Raw genomic sequence first — 11,053 nt, 5'->3', positions numbered from 1 at the left:
CAGGAGCCAACGTGGGTTTGTCTCCAGTGGGCTCCTATAGAATGGTGGCTGGGGCAGACACCGGCTGGCAGAAAGGTTCGTGATATTTGCGAAAGTTGAGCACAAGGGGGACAAAATCCCAAATAGGGGCCGTTGTGGTTCACCAAGAAAATAAATCCTGTTGTCTTTGCTGCTGTCCTCATCCAGACTTGAGTTCATTGCTGCAATAATCTGGGCATACAAGAGACTATTTCTCCTATAACCTCCCATTCTTGCTCCTGCTTGCTCAGTTTTCGGTGTCTTGCTGACAAGGCTTAGTTTGGTTAAGCGGCACGACTGCAGTATAAATCTCAGGGACAGCTCTGTTCTCAACAAGTTAGACTAAATGGCAGCTCAAACTCTGGCAAGTCCCTTCAGCCTCTGCTTGCAGAACTCCAGCTTTTCCTGCCTTTGGTGGATCAAAATCAGTGGGAGGCAATTATTGTTATTTTTAGCAGAAAGCAGAGTGCAGGACCCATAAACTGTCTAGAAGGGTCTGAAATGTGGAAAATGTGAAATTATATGGTGGCTTGTTTTCAGTCCTCATTTATTATCATAAAGCAGAAAAACGTGATTCTCTTCCTATCGCTAAAGCCTTCTTACTGACTAGTCTGCCACATTTCTGTTGGCACCTCTCACCACAGGTGTCCTTGATCCAAGGTTTGTATCTACGATTCAAACCGTAATGAAGGAATGCAAATATTTTAAATATTTAAACAGTTTGGATTGAATTTTATTTTTGAGCACTTCTGGACTGTTCGCTTTTAAAAGACGCAATGAAGAAAACAAAAAGAAAAAACCAAACACCTTTTAAATTTAGCTTTCTGCACTAAGGTGATTTACTCTCTCCCATCCCACTCCCCCACTGTGTTTTTACACTAGTAGTTGTGTTACCACTTTGAGAATAAGTTCCTTATGATTTTGCTTTGTGGAAAACTGTGCCAGCTTTAAAGCTTCTACAGTAAGTTTTTATTTATGAGTCATTTGTACCAAAACCAGACATTTTTGGAACCGAATGCTGCCAAGTCAGGACATCTAAGGAAAACAAAACTGAAATTTTAACATATTAAATCTTTTTAAAGTACCTTACAATGATCTGACAGCAGAAAAGCTCCTGCCTCTGATGATACTTAGAATTTCGTATTTTGTCATATATTCACCTAACTGTATTGCAGCAGTCAGAGGTGATAATTTCTACTTAGGTAGCATGTCTATGTTTTTGCAACAGTTTAAGCATTATTATACTTGCTATTTTAAATCAGGTGATGCCAAGCAAATTTTTGGAGCAGCCACCCTTTGGCAACACGTGCAGACGTGCTGGTGTGGGACAAAGGTTTTCTCAATGGGAGCTCACACTTTCTGTTCTACCCATACCTATTGTGGACCTTAAAGAATATTTTTCGTGCTGGTCTAAGTTGCCCTCTCTCTTTCTGTCTTACCGTGATAAGTATCTGATCAGACCATGTGGTGTCAAATCCCAAGAAGTTCATTCCTGCAACACACTGTTCCATAGTCCTGCTTTTTCCTTGAGTCTTTCTCTCCCATGCATACAAATCATGTACATAGACAAGAAAAGGAACAAATGTGATGATTGGTAGAACTTTGTCAAGCAGAAATGACATCTAGCATGCAATTCAATCCATCCTTTTGCAACGACAAGTCTTTTTACTGCAAGGATGCTAGGGAAGTTAAAAAGCAGATGTTAACAATCTTATAATAACGATCCTGATAAAGACTTGAAAGACAGCTTTTCAAATAGGCAAAATCATGTAACATGATCTTTCCTATTTGCATGTTTTAAATATAAGACAAATTATGGACTCTCTTGATCAGTTCCTTTTTGGTGATAAAATACTCCTGGATTAAGCATGAATTAATCTAAAAAGCTACCTGTGTAGAAGAAGTAAGAGTCTCTCCACTCCTGTTTTTAAATTTAAGACAGGATTGGGATGAAAAAGAAAACCAAAACATCTCACAGAATCACATAAAAAGAACAAAATACATCATATTTTCATTAAGGCAGTCCTAGCAGCTGTACACACGTATTTCTGACTGACCATAAAGATTCATCATATTCCAAAGAGAACGTGACAAAAATCGTTGTTTCATACAAATCAATTATACCTCCTTCCAAGTACTCCGAAGCCTTTCAAAATCAGAAAACTGGTTAAAAATGTTCTTTCCAGATCGTTCCATTCAAACATTCACTTTGTCAGATAAATTGAATTCAGTTGCTGAACATAAAATATAAACACAAACACAGAAGAACATTTTTGCGTTTGTGGAATTTAAGCTACGACCCCCTTGAGCTCAAATGAATGACGCAGAGCCATACTGGCTGTCATTTTACTAGACTGCTTATTTTTTAGGGAAAAACTAACTTTCAGTATCTCTATGGTTCCACCTAACTAATTAGAGAAAACCTGCTACTTTATGGGACATACGTCACCACTTCTGTGTTTTATTACTCTCTATTATCTTTTTTCTCATTAGGAATACAAGTCGCTAACCATGTTAGATGGAAAAATACAATTTCACTGAAGGCTGCTAGGGATTTTTGACTCCAAGGGAACGCAGTTCTAACTCATTTCCTCAAGTGCTTGCCTATATATTTTGTGATGGCCAAGATACACAATTTATACCATTCAGGCATTCTCTAGACATTTGAAGTGGGATGCAATTTTCTTTAATCCTAGATTTGCCCTTCTTTCCACTTCTCCAGCCAAAAAAACATGTTTAAAGGATGCGTTATAGGTGCCTGTGGCAACTGGGTATGTTTATCAGGGCATATGTTGCTGCACCTTTTTACTGCTCTGTCAGAAAACTATTTCCTTTTATTACAATTGGAGTTTTCAGTTTTCTTTCAATAAACCCCTCCAGTATTCAGAGAGCCTTTCGGTGTGTGCTGTTAGTGCCAAAAAATAAAGTTTTACCGGACCTCTTCCCAACATCTGATTTCTATGCACCACTGCCTATTTTTTATTAGGTGTTATTTGGTATCTTTTCCACACTATCCCTCCCCACACAAGAAGAATGAGTCAACCCCTTTCTCTTAGTCTCTGCTGCTTATACGTATTAAAATTTCAGGCCAGAACTGGGCTTTGCAACCGTCATGTGTTTTTTTCCTGCAAACATGCAAGCTGTAAATGGTCAGCTTTAAAGCTACCTGTGCAACAGCACAATCTGAGCCGCCCCTGCAAGTGTACTGGCTTTTGTGTTCTAATTTTGTAGTTACGCTCTGTATTTCCATAGGGAGCCTCCTATTTCATTATCTTTCCTGGACAGTGGTGCAGGGCAGCCATTATTTTCATGTTTTTTGCACGTCTCTCTGATGCTTTTAAGCTGAGGGAAGCTCAGCAGAAAATGTTGCAGCAGAAATGGTCAGGGAAATCCCTGCTGTGGGTGTCCTGTGTCCTTCCCACTCTGGTGTGTGGTGGTGCTGGGCTGGGTGCTGCCATGGGCATCGTCCCCACTCAGCACAAGGGGGAAATGGGGCTTGCAAAGATTTTACTGAAGGCTGTAAATTTCTGGTGGGGCTGGACCTCACTGGGAGGAGAAAGATAATTGAGAAGGCCAATCACTAGTCTTGGAGCTCTTTGGGAAAACCCTCAGATCTCATTTGCTAGCTTGACTTCAGACTTGCCTCCACACTACGAACATGCTTGGTGATCACTGGGCTGTGTAGTGACCAGGGTGTTTGTCTCTGGACCTGATCTTGAACTGCAAACTCCACCTTAACCTCAAACCTGTCTCATCACTATGGACTTTGTCTGGTGATCTGGACTCTTGGTCAAACTCGGCTTCCATCACTGGACGCCCTCTGCTCACCTCGCCTTGGGGCTGTGGGACTGTGCCCATGGTGGCCAGCTCTGTGACCTGCTCCTGCCTCACCACCAGCCACCGCCCCCAGCTTGCCCTCCCTCAGGGGAAGGGAACCTGCCCTTGCTGCTCCCTGACAAAGGCTTCCCCTCTGGTCTAAATGTGAGGATACTGAAGCTTCTCAAAAATACTTTTTTTTTTTTTTAAATACAGAAAAAAACCCACCAACTGACTTTTTCTCCCTGACTTTCTCAAGAAGACATTTTGAATGCAACTTTTCAGAAAGAAATCATCCCAAGAAAGGCACCTGCTCTGGAACATTTCACCCCAATGGTTGAAACATGGAAGGTCTAAAAGTCTGCTCTAAGTGACTCCAAAATTCTTATAAATACTTTTGTGCTCTTTTGCAAGAAACAGATGCAGGAGATGAGGAGAAGCATGGAAAGAGAGGACTGGGTAAGTCAGTGAGGCATCGTGAAGGAGCTAGAGGAAGCAAAAGGAACAGAAGGTCAGTCTTCCCGGGAGCTTCAGTCATTCCTACGAAAGGAAAATGAGCTGAAAATTGACTTACAGCTGCTGCAACCAGCTCAGATTCACCATCATGGTGTAAGACAGCAGGCAGGAATTTCAAGTGGCGTCTTGACCAGTCGCACTCAAAGCTGACATACTTCTGGGAAACATGGATCAAGGCTCTGGTTTAGAGAGCTAAATATTATTCCTGCTATTGCCATGGGATTGTTTTTGCAAATGAATGTTATGCAGAAAGGGTTTAGAAGGAATGAAGAATATGACAGCCCGTAAGTCAAGATGCTAAACTGGGTAGAAGAAGTGAAAGGGACTCTTAACTCAGACTCCTTTGTTTAAAGTCAGTGACCGATTTAACTATGGGGAAAAGAAAGCCTTTGTTTATTATTTAATAATTTGCCTTTCACTGAAAAATCTTGTGCATATAACATAGAAAAGTCTTAGAGCAACCCTGAGGAATACTAGCACTGGTGTTTCTTATATTTGTACTTCACATGTAACTAGGTAATCTTGGCAGTGGAATGGAGATGATAGTGCTTAAAGCAGCTGTAACTTTCCCCTCTCCACACACCAGAGAACCAAAAACTGGAGACATCACTCCTGGAAAATTAAGCATTTAAAAAAATACTTACTTTTCTGTGCTCTGTTCAGCAAATTTTGTTGTTGTTTGTGTTTGGGTTTTTTTGTTTTGGTTTTGTTTTTTTCTCTTTCCTTCCTTTTTTTTCACATGCAGCACAGACCATTTACAAAGAGAATTACAGGTGACTTCCTTAGAGTAATAATCCAGAAGAAGAGGAAAGGGACAGCAGCCTTAGGAAGTTCTCTATTTACAAATCCTAACCAAGAGGTTTCTGTTCCCTCTCGTGCAACTTTACAAAACTGTCTTGAAACAACAACCAAGCCACAAAATTATTCAGCTACTACTTTTCCAACATTACTATGAAATAATGCAGATATTGCATGGCCTAGTGGGGTTGTTTGTTTGTTTTTTCACTGTGTGTTGTTAAAGAACGATTTTTGTAAGGCTCACTTAATATATTTGTGATTTCCCCCTGGGACTCTGGAATGGAAGTGCTAAGGAGGAGAAAAGCTTTTATGTGGCTTTCCCTTCCCTATTTCTTCTTTGCTAATCTAGAACCATCTGATCTTGGCTTGTGCCTAAAGGCAAACAGACCAGAGCTGTAACTGCGGTGTAATGATTTCAGTGATTTTACAGAAGGTTTCATCACAATGTTCCCCTTTCTTCCCAAATCTTGAGTAACAAAACCTCACAAACCAAAGAAAAAAACACTTCAGAACAAGGTGAGGAGAAGCCAGGAAATGGTTTGTGATGGTAGGAATTAGGGGAACTTAGTTGAAATTAGGGGTGGTAATGTGTATTGTTATCACTCTATGACTTAATGAACTTCAGCAAGAAGCTTGAATATTTTTAAAAGCCCTTGGGACAGTAGAATAGAGGATTTCTGATCTCTGAAAACACCAAATAAGCTTAGTGGGTTTTTTCCCATCAAATTACTAGCTGCTATGGTTAAAAACAAATCCTACCATCATCTATTTTGTTAATTGTTTGGTTTTTCAGAAAATGAGTATAACTTGTAGACCAAAACCTTATGTAGGTCACTAAGGTTGCATAAAATACTGTATAAATGCTGTCATAAGACCAAAAAAAGCAAAATTATTCTGCCGTAAATAACATATGGTTACCATTTGTTTATAATTTAGTCCAGCTATCAAAACAAGCTAAACATTTTGATAAATGGTTCACAGTCATTTTGTAAAGAACACAGTTTAGGGGAGGTATATCCAACATCTGCTCTTCTAGTGTCAGCAGTCCTGCTGAACCTCGGGTCCCTCTGCCTGGGCAATACACAAGCTACCAGAGCGCTCTGGGGTCAGTCAGACTACATAGGCTAATCATATATACTGCTCACTGCACTTTCCGCAGATGACCCGATTCCACTGAAGTCATACTAATATTTTAAAATAAAATAAATGCAGTTATTTCCCTCTTGTTTTCATTTAATTCTTTAAGAAGTAAATTATTTATAAGGAAGAGTGGGATTTGGGGTTGACAACACATCATTTTCTTAGTACACAAATGACTTAAGATCAGCAATTATAATTTGTCTGGAGGATAAACACGGAAATGTTTTGCACTAAAGAGCTGTTGGAAGTGATGTGCAGAGAGGGAATGTCTGGTTGCCTGTGGAGGCTGAAGAGAGGATTGCTTCAAAGCCAAGTTTCAAATATCATCTGTTTTCACTATAACACTGTGTAACAAAACAAGCCTCAGTAAAATTTTCATTTAAGTAGGAGAGAATTTAATTGTTTTGCTTTTTTTCACTGTTATCCCTCCTCCAATTCAGAAAGATGTTTGAAGGAGTTCTGTTTACTTGAGTCTTGGACATAAATAAAGAATGTGCATTGCTCAGGAACAAATGAAGTGTTGCAAATTGGAACGAAAAATATAAACATATTGGGAAGTTAGGAGCATGTACGTGAGAATGTGTACATGAGAATGTGTACATGTGGATGCATTTTTTTGTGTAGTGGAAGAGTTTTTATAATAAAAACTTTCAAAATCTAAGGATCAAGACTGCTCATAACCAAATCAACCATCAATGAATGCTTTCCCCCCCCAGTTCACTTTGTTTTCATACGTAGGCTAGAGAAAAAGAGATCAAGCAAAGCTATTAAGTGAAGGCTGGCACTGAAGTGAATCTGCTATGCAAACCTAAAATCAGAAATCCTATCTCCTAACTAAGAAAGAAGTGCACGTGTTATTGGAGAAAGGATATAAACTGCATCGGTGGACGACTGCTTGCAACTGACAGACACAACACCTGGAAGCGATGAGCAAAATGACTGCTGATCATAAGTTTGTCTCACTTGGCAGGTGATTCCTGTGTGATAAGGAGTCTCACATGATAAGGATGCATGCCGAAAAATGGCCAAAGTACGGCATTGAAAGTTGCATGGCCAGCACCTGAACTGACCGTGTGACACTAATTGTGGCTATAGCTTGATTGTGTGCTCAGTGTGTGAATTAAATGTCAGGTAAGGTGCCCATCAGAGACATACTAAAAGCCAACAAGAACAAAACAATCATAAATTCTTTTAAAAAAAGTAAAAAGAAAGCCCTCTTGGTGGAAAATGAGGCTCACGGCTCCTGGAATCGGGTTACTGAGTCAGCAGAGCCCCATGGTATACAGCCTGTGAAACCCTCCTACTGACAGCACGTCCAGTACTTATCACGCTGCCCTAGTGAAGGCATCTGATGACAGAATCCAGTGCCAAATAACTGGGCAAGATTGAGCAATTCAGTCCCCAGGAGAAGGGGGATTAGCAGCACGCTGTGCTGCAGCCAGCTGGGGCCTGACGATGGGCAGCTGTACTTGGTGCTGCTGGGGGCTGAGGTTCATCGTGAGGCCTGGAAATCCTGTGGAGGGAAACAGCGTGTGATGGAGCAAAGGGATGGATGCCCAGGAGAGGCAGGTCCCAGAAAAAAAGCAGATAGAGCAGCGTGTGCTGATATGTATGATGATATAGACGTAATAATTGAAATGGAAAAGAATGTCCAGAACAGGAGAAAGACAAGTTTGGTTATGCAACCCACCCTGTTTACAGGGCAAAAGGGAAGTTTGTATTCCCACCTGATTTTCTGAGGACTGCCTTACACAACACTAGCACAGCATGGTCCACTTGTGAGCACAATGTAAGTAATTCCAGAGGAGAACTGTCCTATTGTTCCTGTCCCCTCTGACAAAGCTTCAGTTGTCACAAAAGCATGGCATCTCTCTTCATCCAAGCCAGTCACATTTTGAAATATTTTCTGGTAACTGTATACTTAGAGCAAGAAGTTCAGGGAAATGAACAGAATTTGATTTCCTAGGGAGCTTGAGCATGTGCCTGACTGGCTGTCATTTCTAAGATGCCAGCTCTACGTGTACATTTCCTATAGCAGAGCTACAGACCACGGCCTTAAGCTCATGAAAATCTGTCGGAGACAATGGAAACCATGCTTAGTGAACTTCAGGTTCTAGCTGCTGGGCAGACCGGTTGCCACTGGTTATAATCTCACTGGCAATCTATCAGTATTGTGCTGTTCTCCTGACTGACCCATTGCCTGAATAAAGAGAGATAGGGCTGTAACTAGAGAGGCCTAAAGGCTACTGGGGGATGCGAGGGCCTAACCTTAGAGGAAAAGCATGAAAGGGTACTTTATAACTCTGACATTGACCATGTGGGGTCTAAGAGGGCTTCAGCCAGGGGTGCAGTCTTTCTTCAACTCAAATACAATTGCACCATCTCTCTCTTTTACCCAGTTGCTTAGTGTCATCAAATGCACAAGGACCCTAGTTTTTGAGGTGTCTTCCTCTCTCCCCTACTGAAAATGACTGAAAATGGGCAGTAGGTTCTGAGAGCTGAGGAAAACTAAGGACCGACACATGCACAAAGCAGTGGTGTTTTTCATAGTAAATCAGGCTGAAACACTTTCCACAATTAAAATGTTATGCAGAAGGTACTGTAGATTCATCTTGTAAAATGGAAGAGCTCGAAAGATAGACTTGCGTGGTTTTAAACTATGGTAATAGGTCAAGCCAACAATGTCTAAAGAGCAAGGATGACAGAAGTCTGGAAGAACAATAACAAAGCCTCACATCTACAACAGAACAGGAGGCTTACATGAAAGCCAAGTCGGAGGTGAAGAGAAGTTACAGTAAGAAAAATACTAATAATCACCACCCCACCCCTGATATTTTTACTATATTCAGATGCTTTGAAATTGTCTTCTTGTCACATACTTTTGTGCAAGCAGGCAAGCTATTGACATCAGTTCCCTAAACCACACTGAACACGTGATAAAGCGTTATGAACCATTTTTCACCTAATCCACTATTACAACAATACTGGCTGCTGCCTATTTCACCCTTTGCTTTTGATGATGCCAGGCAGCATGCTGGGCAAACAAGACAATGTGGTTCAAGGTTTCTTGGAAAAAATCACTGTCGTCATTATTTGGCAGTTCCCTAAAAGCAATGCACTGAAGAAAAAGCACATGATGAAACAACTGAGAAAAATACACTCATTTTCTCTGTTCATTCCCCTCCCTACTTCTACTCTACTTTAAAAGTAGGTGAGCGGGATCTAAAAGATCAAAGGATCATCTCCACATGCAAAAGTATTCCTTTTCAAAGAGCTGTTGGGAAGCAGTATAGAGAAATCAACACCATAAGATACTACTTTTGAACAGCTTAACTCTCACCGCGGAACGATTCCCCGTGCCCCTGAAAAACAGTGTAAACTGCACTACAAGAAACCACAAAAGGATTATGGAATCTGTTTGGAGCCCATATTCAGCTGGACACTAGAGTTCATTTGTCTGAAAACAAAAAGGATAATCACAGTTCTTAGGAGTGTTATCATTTAAAATGAGTCTTAGAAGTTTTTTCCACTGTCCAATTCTTCACAACAGAGTAATTCAAGTGTACTCCAGTCCTCACTACTACAAGTGGCATAAAGTGTAAAGTTTATTAAACAGTTGATGGCAATCACCTATAAAAAGAACTGCTCATATAAACATAAAAAATTATTCCAAGATCCCTTTCTTCTGATCCACCCTTTCCAGCACTCAGATAAGTGCTCTTTCCAGTAAGAGACTGGTCCCAGGCCTAGCATCCACTTTACTACAACTTCTGATGCCACAGACCAGGACAGAAAGCAATAAAAAGGGATATCTAGTGCAGAGGGAACAGCATGTCCTCAGATGGAGTAGACAGCTTTCAAGTACAAGCTCGTATACTAGGAGATACAAGAGCCTGAGAAGCAAAAAGTGTATTACCTAAATCAGAGAATACTATTATTTACCATTTTGTTCCTTCAGGCATAGGGTACCAGTTATGAAGTCTGATGCCAAAAAAAAACCCCACAACTATCTGCAAAGTGAATGTTTGTTCAGAAACTTCCTTTCCACCCGTTTACCTAAAAATGGGAAATATACTGAATGAGAAAATAATCCACTTGTTTAAGGTGAAGACACTGACTTAACTTCTTTTAAAAGATCCAAATCAAACTGGGTGTTTCAGGCTACATCCGTCCTCACCCAATGACCTACATAATTCAGTCTCAAACCAACCTCGCGTACTTGATAGCTTCTTGTGTCAGCATGTGTCTGAGGCTGAAACATCTCAGATTGAACTTGGCTATGACCTAAGTGCACAGGGATGCGTTTAGCAGATGAGACTGGCAGTAACAGTGGAGCTTAATGTGGTCTGAGGTTCCAACGGCAGTGGAAGTGTTATGGCTGCTGATGTACTGAAGGTATAAAGGGAAGGTTTTATCTTTTTCTCCCTGGTTCCTCACAGTTGAAACACTTGGATTTTTACTGTGCAATGTCCCACCACTCAAGCAGGAGAGGAAACAAAGTGGTAGGATTTTTCTGAATGTTTCTGCAAGCCTTCCAAGACTGCACTATTGCAAAATAAAATGGTACTCTGAAAAAAAAAAAAAAAACAAGTCTTAAGCAATTAAATTCAGCATGCCTACTAATGAAATCATTATTCTGTGACATATGTAATTAGCAATTAATTATCCCTCATTTTAACAAGTGCAGTAGGCTAGGGGCTTTCCTTTTAATTCCACATTAAAAAAAAAAAAATCTGTAGTGGTATGAAGACAATTGATTTTAGGT

The sequence above is a fragment of the Patagioenas fasciata genome, chromosome 1 (assembly GCF_037038585.1).
Source record: "Patagioenas fasciata isolate bPatFas1 chromosome 1, bPatFas1.hap1, whole genome shotgun sequence".
NCBI lineage: Eukaryota > Metazoa > Chordata > Aves > Columbiformes > Columbidae > Patagioenas > Patagioenas fasciata.
This window is presented reverse-complemented; position numbering follows the sequence as displayed.